Raw genomic sequence first — 20,286 nt, 5'->3', positions numbered from 1 at the left:
GGAAGGAAGAGACTGAAGGGATATTTATTCCCCTGGCCCCAGTCCTATAGGATTGCCATTGATGGGTTGACTACGTTCCTTTACTGAAAGTCACAGGTCGTCTCAAGGCAGCCCTCTCTTCACAGTTCTCTCCATTTATACTAATCCTGAGATACTGCACTATTCTCTGTGGTTTCCTTAACATGCTTTTTAATTCCTTCTGAAATATCTTTTTTTAAATTTATTTTTTATTTTTGAGACGGAGTCTCTGTTGCCCAGGCAGGAGTGCAGTGGGGTGATCTCAGCTCACTGCAACCTCTGCCTCCTGGGTTCAAGCGATTCTCCTGCCTCAGCCTCCCGAGTAGCTGGGATTACAGGCACTCACCACTACGCCTGGCTAATTTTTGTATTTTTAGTAGAGAAGGGGTTTTACCATGTTAGTCAGGCTGGTCTCCTGACCTCAGGTGATCAGCCCACCTCAGCCTCCCAAAGTGCTGGGATTACAGGCGTGAGCCACCACACAGAGCCTGAAATAATCTTAATTTGGGTGTAACAACTGTTTAATTGCTGGAACCCTGACTGTATATTATCCAAACTGATAAAACTATCCTTCAATATAGTAATTCTCTCTTTCAATCTAGCATTTATCAGATCTGTTAAGGTTTTTATTTCAGTGGCTATATTTTTCTTGTCTAAGATGTCGATTTGTTTCTTTTTCCTTTTTTTTTTTTTTTTTTTTGGTCGAACTGTGTCTGGTCTGTTTCTTTTTCATACCTATGTATGGTGTCATTTCTACCTGATTTTGTTTTATAATTTATTATCCTTTTTTGATGAATTTGAATTCTTTATTTCTTTGAACATCTTAAACACTTAAACACTGACTTTTAAAATCTATCAGATTTGTATAAAATTATTTTTTATAGTAAACTAGTGTTCTGATTATTAATTTTGATAGCTGTTTTACCATAAGATTTTCTCTTATGGTAATTTTCTCTTATGGTAAATTGTACCATAAGATTTTCTCTTATGATAAACCATATGGTATTTCTCTTATGGTAAAACTTACGGTATTGGAATTTAGATTAGCAGGCTCATTTTATGTAGAAGGAAATTTTAAAGTTTTTTCCCCCCCTTTCTCCTTTACTTCTTGATCTATACTCAGAAGTCTCTCCCTAGCAATTTTGAGGTTACCTCTACCCAAGTCTTGCCCCAGTCTACCAATAGGTTTTGTATCATCATTTCAGAGCTGTTACACTGTAATATTATTTAGGGATACTGCTCATCCTGACAGGCATGATGATGAGGCTATATTTTTGTCTTCCTGTCTGCTGGGCCAATATAACTCCATAGAACTGGAGCCCAGGCAATAGGTTGGTAGCACATTTTGTAGCCTTATTTTGCAATAGGGGGTAACAGCTCCTACTGCAAAGGACAGGAATAAGGATAAGGAATATATATTATTCCTGTCCTGCAGCTACCTGTAGTTTCAAATAGTGAGCCTGTCTCTGATCCCTTATTATCACATACAGCATATTTAGTGAGCGTTACTCCACAGAGGCTGACACAAAGCTCAAAGAATTAGCTTAACACAATGGATAATAAAAAAGATTCTTCGATTTCTTAACAAGTTGTAATCTTCATCTTCTTTTCCTCTTTGTCCTTGCTTTCCTTTTTGTAAGATTATACTTTTTTCTCTTGTATACATTGGATTTTGTTCTGGTACTAACTGATGGCTGTCCAGAACTACCCCAGTAGTTTTTCTTGCTCAGTCTTGTAAAAAATCACACATTATTAACATAATAAGCCTAGGATTAAGAATGTTACAGAACACAATTTTTTCCTTAAAGCAAAAATAATTTTTATAGATTAGAGTTTGTTGAGAATAATTTTGCCTAAGCCAGAGATACAAAATTCATCGCAATGGGAGCCCCAACTCTGATTATGTAGTAATTACTGCCTAGAACTGTGCATAGAGCATTGAGGCTGCATCAGCACTCTATAGCAAAGTGCACTTTGAATGATTTTTGACGTATGCCCTGGGCAGAGAAAGAGGGAATGGTGGCCCAAGTATTTGGCATTTCCTTCCTAGGTTTTTAAGTAAATTATTATATAGCATCATGTTTAAAAGAAGTTTAATTTTCCTATTTCACTTTTCTCATATATAAATATGAATAATTGTCTTCTTAATGCCAATTCCTGAATAGTGATGAAGTAATTTAGGCATTGAAAGCATTTATTTAAATTATTACTTTTATGGAAGTTACATTTTCATATCACATTCTGTATAAAGGTCAAAATTAGGAAAGGCTTATAATGTTAAATCACCTACATTTAAAAATTATTCAGTAGAAGAGAACCTAGATGGCCATTTTATTCATAATCACCCAAAACAGAAAACAACCCACATGTTCTTTCATGGATGAATATATAAACAAACTCTGCTATTTTACTTCATACTATACCATTCTATATACTACCACATATATAATATACTATGGAATACTGCTCAGCAATAAAAAAGCATGTCACCTTTAACAGAGTCAGAAGAAAAAAAAGGAATGAACCCACATTCAACATCTTTTTTTTTTTTTTTTTTTTGAGACGGAGTCTCGCTCTGTCGCCCAGGCTGGAGTGCAGTGGCGCAATCTTGGCTCACTGCAAGCTCTGCCTCCCAGGTTCACGCCATTCTGCTTCAGCCTCCCGAGTAGCTGGGACTACAGGCGCCCGCCACCACACCAGGCTAATTTTTTCTATTTTTAGTAGAGACGGGGTTTCACCGTGTTAGCCAGGATGGTCTCGACCTCCTGACCTCGTGATCCGCCCGCCTCGGCCTCCCAAAGTGCTGGGATTACAGGCGTGAGCCACCGTGCCCGGCGCATTCAACATCTTGAGTAGTGAATCTCAAAGTCATGCAGCATAGAAACTATTCTCAAAAAGGTTGCCTTCTGTATCATGCCATTTATAAGCTATTCTTGACAAGACAAACCTATACTGTTAGAAAACAGATCAGTAGTTATCAGGGGTTAGGGATTGTGAAACTGCAAAAGTAATAGTACAAGGGATTTTGGAGGTGTATGTGATAGAGGTGTTCTGTATTGTGATTGTGGTGGTAGTGACATAAATCTGTATATGTTTTTAAGTTTACAGAACTATTTGCCTCCCCTACCATCAAATCAGTTTCATAATTTTAAATCAATTTTAGGAAAAAGTGTAGAATAATAAGTTTATTTTTTTGACACAAGGTGGTCTCACTATGTTACCCCGGCTGGCTCCTAACTCCTGGGCTCAAGCAGTCCTACCTACTTCAGCCTCTCGAGTAGCTGGGACTATAGGCATGCACCACTAGAATGGAAAATAGTACTTTTAGTACAGGTTGTAAGTGTGCTGTGTATGAAGCACACTTTACAGGTTGTAAGTGTGCTGTGATATGAAGTAACAGGGAAATTCTGGGGGTTAGAATAAAATGTCTAAGAAACTATATGCAAAGAATAAAGTATATTGCAATTAGGCACTTGGGATTGGTATTTAGTATTTTGTATTTGTATTTTGTAATGGAAAAAGTATAAAATATCTATATTATTGATACTGCTCTATTATGGTCAGGTTGAGGGAACTTGATCAAATAACTTAATTGCTCAAGTTATTAGGTTCTTTTTCAATGGAATGAGAAGTTTGTACCCTGTGCTTCTCAAACTGAAATGCTAGTAAACATTTTATTCCAGACTATGTTTGCATTAATACAAAATGTTTTAAATTATTTAGCATTACGTAAAATAGATGCTCCAGAAAAATGCTCCTTATTTTTTCTAGTGGCTTCACATAGTCTCTGCCATTCCATTCCATTCTAATTGTAATAGCATGAGACTAGGTAACATAATAGTATTTCTCATAGCTGTAAAGTTTTGGTTTGTGTTAATTTTTGTCAGATAATTTTGTTTAAGTTTTCATCTTTAAGTATTTATTTTTTGAATACTATGCAGAACAGAAATTTAAGACCACTAGATGGGGATGTAAACAATATAGCATTTGTTTCTGGTGCTCTGAAGTAACTTGGTGCAGCTTTAAGTTTAATTCCCAGAAAAGAGGGGAGAAAACAAAGAACAAATCCACTTGTTTTTATCTTCCTAAATGTTATAGTAATCTGGATTTGGGAAAATTAAGCTTCTGAACTAAGAATGAAGTCCTCTATGCTCGAATAGCAAATTGTGAAACCCAAATATGAATGACTTTAAATGACTGTCTTTGAATGACTCTCCATTGTTGCAATATGTGGCATTATTTGTTTTATAAGTGTATTTTGTCCTCACAGATGTTTAATGATAGATACAAAATAAGAAATAAAATGTAGCACTTAAGACACAGTGCAATTTTTTTCTCCTGGGTTTTTCTGTCCCCTTCTTTGATACTATAAAAAATAGTGAATGATAACTTGCCTCTTTTAAAACATACTGTAAAAACTTATATTAATTTCATGGCTTATTAATTATTTTATGTCTTCTACATATAATTAGCAAAAGCATAGTTACACAAAATATTAAGGATTTCTTTAAAACAAAGGTTTGAAACAAAATATCATTGTGTTGTATTCAGTCTTTTAAAGAGTTTAGAAAAAAATATTAGAAAAGGACAAGGCTTTTTGTTTTCGTAGACTTTTTCCTCTTTCTTATCTTTAAAATGAAGGAAGCTGTGTATTCTCAGGAGTTCAAATTTTTTCTTGAGAATTTTTATCATATAACTATATATTTTATTACTTTTCAAGAAAATATATGTGTTTGTTGGTAATTGTATAAGCTTTAATCTTTATCCATCATTATCAGTGTTGAAGATTCCCTTTCAGCACAATACAGGACTTCTATCCAATAAGGGCTGACAATTTTATTTTAATTGACAACTCAATTTTAAAAATTGTTTTTTATATATACATATATATAACAAAACTTCTGTTTTAACCACTTTTAAAAATTATAACACTTATGTAACATAAATTTAACCATTTTAATCATTTAAAGCCTACAATTCAGTGGCATTAAGTACACTGACACTATTGTGCAACCATCCACTGTTTCCAAAACTTTTTTATCACCACAAATAGAAACTGTAACCATTTAGCCATAACTCCCTATTGCACCCAGTCTCTGGTAACTTCTAATCTACTTTCTGTCTTTATGAATTTGCCTTGAATTACTCAACTTTAAAACAACTCTGCGTCTGTGTGTGTGTGTGTGTGTGTGTGTGCACATTTAGATACCACTGTGTTACCCAGGCTGGGCTTGGACGCCTGGGCTCACGCGGTCCTCTCACCTCAGCCTCCCAAGTAGCTGGGACTACAGGCACCCATCACATGCTCAGCTTAAAATGACTACATATTTTTAATTTTTCCACTTGAATGAGAAAATTTAATATGGTAAAGGTTTACTATTGTCATTTAGGAGAAATATAATACCATGAATAGTGGTGTGTGCATATATACAAATATCTGTGAAGTGTCACAAAGAACCAAGTCACTAATATCAGTAAGTTTACAGGATATCTTATTCAGAAAAGATAATTGAAGCCAGGCATGGTGGATCACACCTATTATCCTCGCAGTTTGGGAGGCCAAGGCAGGAGGATTGCTGGAGTTTAGGAGTTCAAGACCAGCCTGTGCAACATAGGAAGACCTCATCTGTACTAAAAAAAAAAAAAATTAGCCTAGGCCAAGCGTGGTGGCTCAAGCCTGTAATCCCAGCACTTTGGGAGGCCGAGGCAGGTAGATCACAAGGTCGGGAGTTCAAGACCAGCCTGGCCAAGATGGTGAAACCTCATCGTTACTAAAATACAAATATTAGCCGGGTGCAATGGTGGGTGCCTGTAATCCCAGCTACTTGGGAGACTGAGGCAGGAGAATCACCTGAACCTGGGAGGTGGAGGTTGCAGTGAGCCTAGATCGCACCACTGCACTCCAGCCTGGGTGACAGTGAGACTCCGTCTCAAAAAAAAAAAAAAAAGCCAAACGCAGGGGGTGCGCCTGTATTCCCAGTCACTTGGGAGGCTTAGGTGAGAGGATAGCTTAAGCGTGTGAGGTGGAGGTTGCAGTGAGCTAGGATCACGCCACTGCACTCCAGCCTGGGTGACAGTGAGACCCGATCTCAAAAAAAAAAAAGAAACAAAGGTAATTGAAACCTTTCACATAGAAAAGCTGGGATTTCGTTATATTCTCTAAAGAGATGATATATGGGGAAATATGAAAATAGGTAGATAATTATGAAATCAGTTGGGGAAATCTGGAGAATCATTTTCTGTACATTATTTTAGATAAAAGTGTACCTTAATTATCTCCAAAAAATAATTGATCTGTTTTTTAGTATTTCTTCAGATTGTCTTTCTTTGGTTTCACAATTCTATAACTGGAGAGGTTTCCCTTTATAAAGCTCTACATACATTGCTATCACATTTTCACCTTAAACTTATTCCCTCATATCCTATCTTCACCAGAGATAGTGAATAGCTTCACTAATGTACACAAATTTTTCCTATCTATGATTCAGGAATTAGAGGATTTTTACAGTTAATGGGTTCGTTTAACATTTGTTAAATTGTATTCTGTTGTGCCTTTTTTTTTTAACTGAAGAAGTGTGATGTGTTGATAACTTAAAAAAAATTTAATATTTTATTGCCTCTTTAATTTACTTATTATAATAGAGACAGTCTCCAATTCCTGGCCTCAAGTGACTCTCCCACCTAGGCTTCCCAGAGTGCTAGGATTACAAGCAAGAGCCACTGTGCCAGCTTATAATAAGTCTTATTCCAGTCTAAAATGAGAGGATTCTGTCTTGTCCTCCCCAGTTCCGTATTTGTGTGTTCCTTCTCCGCCAGTGAGGTACTCTGGCTCCCCAAGAGTGTTTTATATATTTTCTCATTTGCTTAATGCTGCAACAAAGACAAAATCATACAAAAATGCTGCTCCAATGTTACTACAAACAATAGACTTTTAAGGTAGAGCTCAAGAAATTTTTGCATTTCTCTTTATTTTCCAGTGAAAGGTATATACCTCAAATACTGCGTTCAGAAATTATTTGGATTAGTTATTTTCCTTGTTCTATATGGCTATGTTATTTATTCAGAAATCCTTACATTTATTTGTTTCTTCAGGTATTCAACTTTAGGTTTTCCCCATTCTTTTTTTTTTTTTTTTTTTAAGACAGAGCTTCACTCTTGTCACCCAGGCTGGACTGCAATGGCACAATCTCAGCTCACTGCAACCTCTGCCTCCCAGGTTCAAGTGATTCTCCTGCCTCAGCCTCCCAAGTAGCTGGGATTACAGACACATGCCACCACACCCGGCTAATTTTTGTATTTTTTAGTAGAGACGCAGTTTCACCATGTTGGCCAGGCTGGTCTCCAACTAATAACCTGAAGTGATCGGCCCACCTCAACCTCCCAAAGTGCTGGGAATACAGGCATGAGCCACCGCGCCCAGCCTCCATTCTTTTCCTTTCTTTTCTTTTTTCTTTTCTTTTCTTTTCCTGTCCTGTCCTGTCCCGTCCCGTCCCGTCCCGTCCCCTCCCCTCGTCCCGTCTCCCTTCCCCTCGTCCCGTCTCCCCTCCCCTCGTCCCGTCTCCCCTCCCCTCGTCCCGTCTCCCCTCCCCTCGTCCCGTCTCCCCTCCCCTCGTCCCGTCTCCCCTCCCCTCGTCCCGTCTCCCCTCCCCTCGTCCCGTCTCCCCTCCCCTCGTCCCGTCTCCCCTCCCCTCGTCTCGTCTCCCCTCCCCTCGTCTCGTCTCCCCTCCCCTCCCCTCCCCTTCCTTTTCCTTTTCCTTTTCCTTTTCTTTCTTTCTTTTTTTTTTTTCTGAGACAGTGTCTCACTTCGTTGCCCAGGCTGGAGTGCAATGGTGTGATCACAGCTTACTGCAGCCCTCACTTAGTGGGCTCAGGTGATCCTCCCATCTCAGACTCCGAAGTAACTGGGACTACAGGCACATGCCACCACACTCAGGTAGTTTTTGTAGAGACAAGGTTTCACCATGTTGCCCAGGCTGGTCTTGAACTCCTTGGCTCAAGCAATCTGCCCACCTCAGCCTTGCAAAGTGCTTGGGATTACAAGTATCAGCCACTGCATCTGACGTTCCTGTTCTTTTAAATTAAAAAAAAAAATTAATTATATCATTTACTCTTAAATGTTCTTAAATAAAAACTATACAAAAATATGTAATCAATGAAATGTCATTCCTTCTTCTGTCTCTTCTACTCTCTCACTCATCTTCTTTAGATAAGTAGTTTTTTTCATTTCTGGTTATCATTCCTCTAGAGGGTTTGTTTGTTTGTTTTGCTTTTTGGTTTTCATTCTGTGTGTGTGCGAAAATATGTATATCTTCATATGTAATTATACTTATTTCTTTCAGAAAAGATAGCTACTCTATGTACTTTTTTATAGTTTTGATTTGTTTGATTTTTGGCTAATATATCCTGGATATATTTTTATCAGTTCATAGATATCTTCATTTTTTTTTTTTACAGCTACATAATTTGTGATGTACAGTCTGTGGGTGTCCATAGTTTAACCTACTAATGTAAGAGCATTTATGTGTTTTTCCTGTGTTTTGCAATTACAAATAGTGCTGCAATTCATCACCTTGTACATACATATTTTTACGCATTTAGAGCTGTATATTCAGGGTAAATTCCAGAAATGGAATTGTTAAATCAAAGGATAAACACTTTTGTAGTTTTGTAGTTTTGTTTGACGTTGCCAAATGATCTCTTCCCTATAGAGATCATAGCATTTTATATCCCACCAGCAATGGTTAAGTTCCTATTTCCTCACAGCCTCACCAACAGAGTAATTGTCAAACTTTAGAGTTTTTACTGGTCTAAAGGTGAGAAATGGTATCTTAGTGTAGTTTTAATTTGCATTTGCCTCATGAAAGTGAAGCTGAATGTATTTTCATATGTTTAAGAGCCAATTCATATTATTTTTCTGAATCATCTGTTTAAATTTTTTTGCCTATTTTTCTATTGGGATTTTAGAGTTTTTAATTGGTTATCTAAGAGTTCTTTATATATTAGGAATATTAGCCTATTACCTGTGTTTTATGTTGCAAGTATTTCCTCCCTGCTTATCATTTGTCTTTGGACTTTACTTACGATGTTTTTTGCCATGCAGAAGTTTTTCATTTTTATGTAACAGATTTGTCAATATTTTCTTTCAATGAATCTGGAGTTTGAGTCATATATATAAAGTCTTTCTCAATACCTAAGTTATAAAGAAATTAATATATGTTTTCTTTCACTCTTTGTATCATTTCATACTTTACATTTAGAACTTAGGTCTACTTGGGGTGTACGCATATGTTTGGTGTGCAGAATTGATCCAGATATATCATTTTCCAAATAGCTATCTAGTTATCTCAACATTATTTATTAAAAAGTGCATTTTTCCTCTAGTCTTCTGAGATAACCCCTTTATTGCATATTAAATTTCTAAATCTATACTTGTCAGCTTTTAGAATCGTATTCTTCCTCACTGGTCTTCTGTCTATTCAGGGGGAGGAGTCAGGAAGCCATAACACCTCCCTTTCTCCAAAAGAATAAAGTAGATGCTGCTTATACCTGGAAAAACCTTCACTCTGGTTAGCATCACTGGCAACTGTATTTCCATGAGGATTCTAAGGCCCCAGGATTCTGTACAGGATGTGGTGTTGTTTACTTTCTATTTTAATGAAAATTGCATAGTTTTATCTTCTTTTTGTCTTTCCAAGTGGGGAGATTATGGGAAGGAAAAAGACAATATTGGCCATTGTTCAACATTGTTTATGTGGGTGAGATCCCTTGGATTTAACAATTAAAACTTCACAATTTGTGTGTTTATGTGATTGACTGGTATAAATCAGCTAAAATAAAATCCTTAAGTACATTCACGGTTGTTAACACCACTTCCTCTTCAACATTTTTGAAATGTGTACCATAAATCCTAATTGTCTCAATTGATTATAAGCAGGCTTATATTCTAAAGCAAAATTATTATTTTGTTGCAACTAGAAAACTATTCTCATGTCTTATACAAAAGTTTAGAATGTTTATATGGAAAATGAAATAATAATGCCTAATATAACATAACAATATGTACACAAAGGAAAAAAGAAGCAAAATGTTTCTGGGATGAAAATGAGGTGAAGAATTTTCAAGTCACGCTAAAGTTTGACAACATGGTTGTATTCTTGAGCGGCTCCCAAGAGAACTATTCTAAGAGTTGTGGAACAATATTACATAGAGTTAGGATTAGTTGTTTTATAAAGGAATTTGTTGATATGATTAAAAATTATATATCCATGAGAAGTGGCCATTAGAGGGAAAAACAACATGCTATCCAAATCTGAAAGGCCATTAGCTTAAGCATCTCTAGTGTTTGGTCTTCATTATATAAATATATCAGATTATTTACTAAGAATACATAAACTATTTCTGCTAGTTTGACTAATATACTGAGTATTCCTGAGCAGAAAGAGTTCATATTCATTGACTGACCAGGCCTCTGAAAAGTTCAGCAGGACGGGGCAATTATTATTTTTTGTCTAATTGGTGAAATTGTCCCAATAAATAACTGTTGTACCTGATATGTTCTTTTATTTTTAAAATTGAGATGTTATATTTAAACTCATTTTAAAAACATTGCCTCCTTGGGTTCACTTTTAAAAGTATTTGAGATAGTACCTTCTAGAAAGAATTAGTTATTTGTGTCCTGTATAGCTACCAATTATTTTCTGTCTTAATGTGTATCACCCTTGCGTGCTTTTTTTTTTTTTTATTTGAAATGGTTCTTTGGGAGAACGAAGGTATTGCAAGGAGCTCCAGTGACCCAAATGAATTAGAAAACATTAACCAGTAAGTCAGCAGTTCTGAACATCAACCTTGACAGCTTATGAGTGAAGATAGTAGGCAGTAAGGGAGGACCAGATTTAAAGGATCAATGTATTTGACCTGACAAAATCAAGGGATGAGGCATATTGAGGTGCAGTTTAGAACCGTGAGTACTATTCTTGGAAAAGCAGGCCTAGACACACTTATAAACTGAAACCTAAGATAAAGAAAAAATTATGAAAGCAGACAGAGAAAAGTTTGCTTTACATACCAAAGAACAATAATTTGAAGGCCAACATTTTTTCATCAGGAAACATAGAGGCCAGAAAACAGTATAACATCATCTTAAAACCTGAAACAATAAATCAGTCAGTCCAGAATTTTGTGTCCAGTGGAAGTATCCTTCAGAAATGATGGCAAAATTAAGACAATTTTACAAATGGGAAACTAAGAGAAATTTGTCTCCAGCAGACCTATACTACAAGAAATGATAATGGAAGTTCTTCAACTGAGCAAGAAATGATGTTAACAGAAAACTTGGATCTTCAGGAGCAAATGAAGAACATCAGAAATGGTAAATATCTGGAAAAAAATAAAAGACTGTTATCCTCTTAAGTCCTTTAAAATGACCTTTGGGTATTTAAAACAAAATTATAACATTGGAGTTTTGGAGTTTTCAGTGTATGCAGATGTAATACATATTTACATTGTTAATATACAATAAGTAATTTATACAACTACTATGAAATACATAAAACTATAACAATGTATGGTATGTGGCAAGGGGGCAGGTGATTAAAGGGACCTATATGCTTGCAAGGTGCATGTATTTTACATGAAGAGAAGAGATGCAGTGTTCTGCTTGAACTCTGAAAGATCAGAGATGTATATTGTGATCCTTACAGAAATCGCTAAAAATAAAATACAAAGAGGTACAATTCATGAGCCAATAGAATTGTTAAAATGCAGTACTAAAGAGTATTTAAATTATCTTTCTAAAAAGTAGAAAAGAGGCTGGGCGTGGTAGCTCACGCCTGTAATTCCAGCACTTTGGAAGGCTGAGGCGGGTAGATCACTTGAGGTCAGGAGTTTGAGACCAGCCTGGCCAACACGGTAAAACCCCATCTCTAGTAAATATACAAAAATTAGCCAGGCATGGTGGTGCATGCCTGTAATCGCGGCTACTTGGGAGGCTGAGGCAGGAGAATCACTTGAACCCGGGAGGCGGAGGTTGCAGTGAGCCGAGGTCATACCACTGCACTCCAGCCTGGGCGACAGAGCAAGACTCGATCTCAAGAAAAAAAAACAGGAAAGAAAGAACAACAGGAACTACTGCAACAACACATAGAGATAATAGAGCCAAGTAATAAAATTATTAAATGAAATTCAGTGATAACAATAATCACATTAAATATTAAGCGTCTAAATACTAAAATTTAAAGGTAGGTTGTTAGAGCAGATACAAAAGAAAGAACAAACTATACTTCCTACAAGAGATTTATCTCAGGCCTAAAAATACAAATATATTGAAAGTAAATGAATAGACAAAACTATACCAGGTAAACAGCATGAAAAGAAGAAACAGCTATATTAACATCAGATGAAATCGGTTTTAAGACTGGGTATTATCAGAGGTAAAGAGTGATATTTCATAATGATAAAAGGCACAATCTGAGAAAACATAATCACAAATGCCTGTGTAGCAGCAACTTAAACATACATGAAGCAAAACTTGAGATCATGGTAGAAGATTTTAACACCCCCTTCTCAGTAATTGATAGAACAACTAAAAAAAAAAAATCTATAAAGACATAGAAGATTTGAACTGATTTGATCTAATGGATACATTTGGAATACTATACCTAAATAACTGCCAAATACATATTTTTTTATGTTCACATGGTGTATTCTCAAAGAGAGACCATGTGATAGACAATAAAACAAAACAACAAATTTAAAAGGAATGAAATTATGCAGTTTGTTCTCTTACCACAACAGAATTAAAATTCAATGACAATAAGATAGGAAAATACCAAATATTTTGAAACTTAACACCCCCCTAAATAAAAAATAGGACAAAGAAGAAATCAAAAAGGAAATTAGAAAATACTTTGAAGGGAATGATAATGAAAATACAACAGGTCAAAACTTGAAGAATGTAGATAAAGCAGTGCTTACAGGGTGACATAACTTCAATTTCTTTTTTTTTTTGAGACGGAATCTCTTGCTCTGTTGCCCAGATTGGAATGAAGTGGCATGATCTCAGCTCACTGCAACCTCTGCCTCCCAGGTTCAAGCAATTCTCCTGCCTCAGCCTCCCGAGTAGCCTGAATCACAGGCATGCACCACCATGCCCAGCTAATTTTTGTATTTTAGTGGAGATGGGGTTTCGCCATGTTGTCCAGGCTGGTCTCAAATTCCTGATCTCAAGTGATCAGCCTGCCTCGGCCTCCCAAAGTGCTGGGATTACTGGCGTGAGCCCATTTCAGTTTCTTAAATTAGAAAACAAAGCTCTAAAATTAATGACCTGAGATTTTAAGAAGCTAGACTAGGAAAAGCAAATTGAACCTAAACTAAGTAGAAGGAAGAAGGAATAAAGATATAGAAGGAGGAAGGAATAAAGATAAGAACAGAAATCCACCACCCAAAAAACAGATGAGAGAAAACTGACAAAACCAATATCTGATTATTTGAAAAGAAAAACAAAATAAACATGTACCTACCTAAATGATTGAGATAAAAGAGAAAGCAGTAGACAAAATTAAACATGTATTCATGATATAAACTCAGTAAACCAGGAATGATAGGGAACTTCTTAACCTGAAAAGGAGTATATACTGGAAAACCCCCAATTAACATCATACATAGCAGTGAAAGATGGAATATATTACCCCGACGATTAGAAACATGGAAAGAATGATCTCTTTCATCATTTATATTTAACATTGTAACAAATGCTCTAGACATTGCATTAGGGCAAAAGAATAACAGCAATAATGTGTATAAAGATCCTAAAGGACAAAGTAAACTGTCCCTCTGCAAAAGCAACTACTAGAACAAATGAATGAATTAACAATGTTAAAGAATATAATGTTAATATAAAATGAGTTGAATATTTTATATACTAGTAGCAAACAATTGGTATTTTTTAAAAATTTCATCAAAAGAATAATACTTAGGAATAAATATAACAAAATACATCTACAATCTCTACCCATTAAACTATAAAACACTGATGAGAGAATTTTTAAATGACTGAATTTAACAGATATACCATGTTGATGAATTACAACACTCAAGATTGTTGACATGTTACTTCTAATGAAATTGATTAATAAAACTAATATAATTTCAATTAAAATTTCAGTAGACCATTTTGAGAGAACATGAAAAGCTGATGGTAAAATCAATTTGAAAATGCATAAAAACAAACAAGCAATAATAGACAATGTAGTTTTTAAAATGATAAAATTGGAGAACCTATCCAGATTTCAAGACTTCAAGTTATAACTCTTTGTTATTGGCAAAATGAAAAGCCCGTGGACCAATGGAACAGAATCAAATCTTAAAATAGGCCTGGGACACACATATATAATTAACTGATTTTCACCAAGCATGCTAAGGTAATTTAGTGAGGGAATGGAGAGTCTTTTATTTATTTATTTATTTATTTATTTATTTTTGAGACAGAGTCACACTCTGTCACCCAGGCTGCAGTGCAGTGGCACAATCTTACCTCACTGCAACCTCCACCACCTGGGTTCAAGCGATTCTCGTGCCTCAGACTCCTGAGTAGCTTGAATTACAGGCATGTGCCACCATGCCTGGCTAATTTTTGCGTTTTTAGTAGAGACAAGGTTTCACCATGTTGGCCAGGCTGGTCTCAAACTCCTGGCCTCAAGTGATCCACCTGCCTTGGCCTTCCAAAGTGCTGGGATTATGGGTGTTAGCCACCATGCCTGGCTGGAGAGTCCTTTCAATAAAATGTTGATATAATTGACTGCCAAAATGGGGGAGAAATTATTAATCCTATCTTATATTGAAGAAAAAAAACCTCAAAATTAACTATAAACTTAAATCTAAAGCCTCACACTGTAAATAGCTGAGAAAAAAATAAAAAAAAAAAAACAGGAGAAAAATCTTTGCAATCTAGAAATGGGAAAATTATTCTTAGTTTTTTTTTTTTATTATACTTTAAGTTATGGGATACATATGCAGAACGTGCAGGTTTGTTACATAGGTATATATGTGCCATGGTGGTTTGCTGCACCCATCAACCTGTCATCTAGGTTTTAAGCCCCACGTGCATTAGGTATTTCTCCTAATGCTATCCTTCCCCTTGCCCCCCACCCCCCAACAGGCCCTGGTGTGTGATGTTCCCCTCTCTGTGTCCATGTGTGTTTTGTTTTGTTTTGTTTTGTTTTCTTCAGATGGAGTCTTAGCTCTGTTGCCGAGGCTGGAGTGCAGTGGCCTGATCTTGGCTCACTGCAACCTCCGCCTCCTGAATTCAAGCAATTCTCCTGCCTCTGCCTCCTGAGTAGCTGGGATTACAGGCATGTGCCACCACACCCAGCTAATTTGTGTGTTTTAGTAGAGACGGGGTTTCGTTGTGTTGGCCAGGCTGGTCTCGAACTCCTGACATCAAGTGATCCACCCACTTTTCCTCCTAAATGCTGGGATTACCATGCCTGGCCTGTTCTTAGAATTTTAAAAGTATGAATCAGCTGGGCATGGTGGCGCATGCCTGTAATCCCAGCACTTTGGAGGCTGAGGTCGGTGGATCACTTGAGCCCAAGAGTTTGAGACCAGCCTGGGCAACATGGTGAAACCCCATCTTTACAAAAAATACAAAAATTTAGCTAGGCATGGTGGCGTGCACCTGTAGTCCCAGCTACTTGGAAGGCTGAGGTTGGAAGATCACCTGAGTCAGTGAGGCAGAGATTGCAGTGAGCTAAAATTGGGCCATTGCACTCTAGCCTGGGCGACAGAGCGAGACCCTGTCTCAAAAAAAAAAAAAATATGAATCATAAAAAAATATAATAAATTGGCCTTTTTTTAAAGATCAAAATTTAAAACTTTCGCTCTTTGAAAACACACTTAATAAAATGAAAATGCAGTGCATGCATGGAGGAACAATATTGTAAATATATATCAAAGGACTGGGACTTGCTTGCAGAATATTAACAGAACTTTTACAACTCACTAACAAGAAGAAAGTGACCCATTTAACAAATGAACAAAAGTTTTGCCTAGGTACATCATAAAAGGATGCATGAATGTGAAAATAACCACATGAAAATATGCCCAACATCATTAGTCAACAGGGAAATGCAAATTAAAACCAAAGACACCCATTTCACACACATTACAATTGTTAAAACTAAAAAAGATGTCCATATGTGATGCTGTTTAGGATGTGCACCAACTAGAATTTGCAAACACTGATGGTGGACATGTAAAATGGTAATCCACCTTAGAAAATGGTTTGACAGTTTTTTAAAAGTTAGCAACAGGCAGCCGGGCCCGGTGGCTCACACCTGTAATCCCAGCATTTTTGGAGGCCAAGGCAAGCGGATCACGAGGTCAGGAGTTCGAGACCAGCCTGGCCAACATAGTGAAACCCCGTCTCTACCCTGTCTCTACCAAAAATACAAAAATTAGCCGATGTGGTGGCATGTGCCTGTAATACCAGCTGCTCGGGAGGCTGAGGCAGGAGAATCGCTTGAACACAGGAGGCAGAGGTTGCAGTGAGCCAAAACCAGACCATGCCATTGCATTCCAGCCTGGGTGACAGAGTGTGACTCTGTCTCAAAAAAGAAAAAAAAAACACATTAGCAACAGGCTGTGCGTGGTGGCTTACACCTGTAATCCCAGCACTTTGGGAGGCCAAGGCGGGAGGACCATCTGAGGTCAGGAGTTCGAGACCAGCCTGACCAACATAGTGAAACTGCATCTCTACTAAAAACACAAAAAATTAGCTGGGCATGGTGGCACACACCTGTAATCCCAGCTACTTGGGAGGCTGAGGCAAGGAGAATTGCTTGAGCCTGGGAGGCGGAGGTTGCAGTGAGCTGAGATCATGCCACTGCACTCCAGCCTGGCTGACAGTGAGACTCTGTTTCAAAAAAAAAAAAAAAAAAAAAAACAACAAAAGAAAATTAGATAAATTAGACTTTGCCAATGTTAAAACTTTTGTCCTTCTAGGGACACCATCAAAAAGGTAAAAGACCACCAACAGAATGGGAGAAATATTTGCAAATCATATATTTAATAAGAAATTTGTATCTTGAATATATAAATACCACTTACAATTCAATAAAAAGCTCATTTTAAAAAATGGACAAAGAATCAAAATACACATTTATCTAAAGAAGGTATATAAATGGTTTATAAGCACATGAAATGATGTTCAACACCATTAGACATCAGGGAAATGAAAATCAAAATGACAATAAGATACTAATTCACAACCACTAGGATGGCTGTTTAAAAACCAAAAGTAAGGGCTGGGCACAGTGGCTCACTCCTGTAATCCCAGCACTTTGGGAGGCTGAGGCAGGTGGATCATTTGAGGTCAGGAGTTCGAAGCCAGCCTGGCCAACATGGTGAAACTCCATGTCTACTAAAAATACAAAAAAAAAAAATTAGCTGGGCATGGTGGTGGGCACCTGTAATCTCAGCTACTCGGGAGGCTGAGGCAGGAGAATCACTTGAGCCCGGGAAGCAGAGGTTGCAGTGAGCAGAGATCACGCCATTGCACTCCAGCCTGGGCGACAGCAGGACTTCATCTCAAAAACAAAACAAAGCAAAACAAACAAAAGTAAGAAACAAGAATCAGTGAGAATGTGGAAATATTGGAACCTCTCATATGGTGCTGGCAGGTATGTAAAGTGGTTCAGCCACTGTGTGGAAAGCAGCTTGGCAGTACATGAAAAAGTTAAACGTAGAAATACCATATAACCAAACAATTCTACATTTAGGTATATACCTTAAATAATTAAAAACAGATACCCAAACAAATACTTGTGCATGAATGTTTATAGTAGTACTATATACAATTGCCAAAAGGTGGAAAGAACTAAATGTCCATCAACAGATCAATAAGCAAATTGTGGTATAATCTATCCAATGGAATATTATTTTTGGTCAACAAAAAGGAATAGTGGTGCATGCTACAGTGCAGATGAGCCTTGATAACATGCCAAGTGAAAGCAACCAAATACACAAGGCCACATGTTGTATGATTCCATTTGTATGCAATATCCAGAATAGGTAAATCCAGAGACAGACAGTAGATTGGTGGTTGCCAGTGGCCAGGGGAAAGAGGAAATAAGGGAATACCTGTCTCATGGGCATGGGTTATTTTGGGTGGGGGGTGGTCAGGGAGTAATGAAAATGTTTTGCAATTACATAAGATTGTTGGCCAGGCACCGTGGCTTACTCCTGTAGTCCTAGCACTTTGGGAGGTGGAGACAGGAGTATCGCTTGAGCCCAAGAGTTCAAGACCAACCTTAGCAATATACTGAGACCTTGTCTCAATTAAAAAAAAAGATGATGGTTTTACAACATTGTGAATGTACTAAATATCACTGAATTGTTCCTTTTAAAATGGTTAATTTTATATTATGGGAATTTACACAATAAAACACACATACAAACATACACTCACACATTGAGATATCACTACACATCAAATAGATGGAATAAAACTTTTAAAACTGACTGCACTGGGTTTTGACATGGTTATAGAGGAATTAGAACCCTATGTGTGGGAATATAAAATTGTAAAACTACTTAGGAAAACAGTTTGGCTTTAAAAAGCTTAAAAAGCTAAACAAAAACCAACCACATGATTCATTCACTCTTTTCTTGGGAATTTGCCCAAGAAAAAAAGAGGATATGGCCATACAGACTCTTGAACTAGAATATACCTAACAGCTTTATTTGTAATAGCCCCCAAATTGGAAACATCTGAAATGTCCACCAACAGGTTAATGAATAAAGAAACCGTGGTATATCCATACAATGGCATACTACTCAGCCATATAGAAAGATGAACTATTCACACATTACAATATGGCTGAAGCTCAAAGTAATTTTTCTAAGTGAAGTAACCCACACAAAAAGGGAATACATACTATATGATTTCATTTATATAAAACTCTAAACAAAATAGACAAATCTCTAGTGGCAAGAAATAGATTGTTAGTTGCCTGGGGACAGGAAGAAGGGGAGTAGGGAGAGAGAAAGGATTACAAAAGGGATAAAAAAACTTTTTGGAGTGATGGATATATTCACTATCTTGATTATGGTACTGTTTCACAAGTATATTCATAAGTCAAAATTTATCAAATTGTACACTGTACATATGTGTATTTTGTATATCAATTATACTTTAATAATGCTATTTTTAAAATAAAAATATTGGTGGCCAGGCTCAGTGGCTCACACCTGTAATCCTAGCACTTTGGGAGGCCGAGGCGGGTGGATCACTTGAGGTCAGGAATTCAAGACCAGGCTGACCAACATGGTAAAACCCCATGTCTGCTAAAAATATAAAAATTAGCTGGGCATGGAGGTGCATGACTGTAATCCCAGCTACTCAGGAGGCTGAGGCGGGAGAATTGTTTGAACATGGAAGGTGGAGGTTGCAGTGAGCTGAAATTGTGCCAGCCTGGGCAACAGAGTGAGACTCTGTCTCAAAAAATATATATATATTGATGAGGATATGGAGTAATTGGAACCCTTGTACACTGCTTATGGGAGAGAAAAATGTGTAGTTGCTTTTCACAGTTTGGCAGTTCCTTAAAAAGTTAAACATAGAGTTACCATTAAATCCATCACATCTACAACTAGGTATATGCTCAAGAGAAATGAAAACATATGTCCACAGAAGAAGTCACAGATTAATGTTCATGCAGCATCATAATGGCCAAAAGATGGAAACAACCCAAATTATTTTAAATGAAGAAAGGATAAACAAAATGTTATGTATCTATACAGTGGAATATTATTTATCCATAAAAAGGAATGAAGTACTGATTCATGGTACAAGATGGTTGACTCTCCAAAACATTATGCTAAGTGAAATAAGCCAAAAATGAAAGGATAGATGTATAATTTCACTTGTTTGTGATATATATGATACCTCATAGAGGCAAATTAATAGAGACAAAGTAGAATAGAGCTTACCAAATACTATGGGGAGAAAGGAATGGGGAGTTATTGTTTAATGGGTTTAGAGTTCCTGTTTGGCATGATGAAAAAGTTCTGGAAATGGAAAATTATGGTGGTTGCACAAAATTATGAATGTGCTTAATTCCACTGAATTGTACACTTCAAAATGGTTAAAATAGTAAATTGATGGTATATTTATTTTACCTCAATGAAAAAATAATACATGAAATTATGATACTGTAATGAATAGAGGACTTCCAGTTATGGTAAATGGAAATAGTTGATGACTTCTCTTCA

General features: G+C 36.8%; 1 protein-coding gene across 43 annotated transcripts in view; it reads left to right on the top strand.

The window, feature by feature from the left end:
* Positions 1–20,286, top strand: part of BAZ2B (bromodomain adjacent to zinc finger domain 2B) — a 396,738-nt gene that overhangs the window by 30,242 nt on the left and 346,210 nt on the right. For 39 of the 43 annotated variants that reach the window (XM_054477916.2, XM_063647532.1, XM_063647507.1 and 36 more), the window contains exon 3: positions 11,284–11,386. The gene's annotated coding sequence lies outside the window, so the exon portion shown is untranslated. Of the gene's footprint in view, positions 1–11,280; positions 11,387–20,286 lie in introns of all 43 variants that reach the window. The other 4 variants (XM_063647499.1, XM_054477918.2, XM_063647497.1 and 1 more) reach the window with 1 other exon arrangement.

The sequence above is a fragment of the Pongo pygmaeus genome, chromosome 11 (genome assembly GCF_028885625.2).
Source record: "Pongo pygmaeus isolate AG05252 chromosome 11, NHGRI_mPonPyg2-v2.0_pri, whole genome shotgun sequence".
In the NCBI taxonomy this organism is placed as follows: Eukaryota; Metazoa; Chordata; class Mammalia; order Primates; family Hominidae; genus Pongo; species Pongo pygmaeus.
Note: the sequence above shows the minus strand (reverse complement) of the source record. Positions and strands in the feature narration are given on the sequence as shown.